The sequence below is a fragment of the Austrofundulus limnaeus genome, unplaced genomic scaffold (assembly GCF_001266775.1).
Source record: "Austrofundulus limnaeus strain Quisiro unplaced genomic scaffold, Austrofundulus_limnaeus-1.0 Scaffold217, whole genome shotgun sequence".
NCBI classification, from domain to species: domain Eukaryota; kingdom Metazoa; phylum Chordata; class Actinopteri; order Cyprinodontiformes; family Rivulidae; genus Austrofundulus; species Austrofundulus limnaeus.
Window position 1 is genome coordinate 333,560 of NW_013952619.1, and position 1,325 is coordinate 334,884.

The window sequence follows — 1,325 nt, forward strand, 5'->3', positions numbered from 1 at the left end:
TACACGCAGACTTTCTGCGCATTTATTCCAACATGTTTCTGCATTCTTGGTAAATCTTGCCACCACACAAGTAACAAATACTTTATGTGAGTTGTAGACCTTGTTGTTCCAGCCTGATCATAGACTAATAATGTAAATTTGATTTATTATGAATAAAATAGTTTTTTTTCCAGTTTGATAAGAATTGTTGTATTCAGAGTGAAAAAAAATCATGTTTTGGTTCAAAGTCTTGTTTGTATRCTATGTGGAACCAGTCAGATATATTAATGCCACTGAAGATGATTTAATAAAGGAGCTGATTAAAAGTAATGAGCTGAACCTGTTTAAGAACACATGAGCAGGAAAAACAAAGAGAAAAGGAATTAGAAAGATTGAACTAGAGATTCTTTGTTTTTCCCTCTTTATTTTCTCTTTAAAAAATCACTGATGATGAAGAAATTAAGAAACTAATATTAAGTTCTTTTTTCTACTGAAGTGATTAAAAAAGAATGGTCAAATATTTTATGGTCAAAAAAAAGAACACCGGTCGGGCAGGAGATCGTCTGACAAAGAGTAAAGGAACCACTGAGTGAATGTCTAATTACAAAATAAGCTAAACACAAGTAGCTTACATATATACGTTTATTTTTTGTTATTATTTACATAAATAACAGGAGGTTTTTATGGAAAAAAACATGTCATTATGCTTGTGTTTGCATGGGAATTTTCTATCTAAAAATAGCAGCTAAAAGTGCAGAGAGCAGCTTCAGAAGACAGCTCAATGCAGTTTAGAGCATTTTCTACATAATGAGTCCAGACAACGTTGAAAGCACAATTTCTCCACATCTCTTGTGAACCGGGTTTCTTCTGATAAACAACAAAGTGCCGAGCATGTAGAGCAGATTTAAGAAACAACTGTAACCTGCTGGTCTTTCTGGTGTTGCTCTCCTGGCTGGAGGGACAAAAACCTGCTGTTCAGCAGAACCGGTTTTGAGGTGAACTCCACTCTGATGTGACCTGATCTGATCTGGGCTGTTAGCACGCAGAGATGAGCACGGTGAATGGACAGTAACTGCTGCGTCTCTGCTTTGTCMAGATCAAGTTCTTTGTGTAATGATGGGAAGTTGTTTGCTAATCAWAAAKACTTTGTAAACAGGTTTGATAGATCAGAGAAACAGCTTTATTTGATGGATCATTAGAAGCACACAGAGCTGACCCTTAGCAAAAAGTAGTTTACTTGAGGTTCATTTTAATACTTGAGTATAAGTTTAAGTATACAGCGGGTAAAATAAGTATTGAACACGTCACCATTTTTCTCAGTAAATATATTACTAGAGGTGCTAATG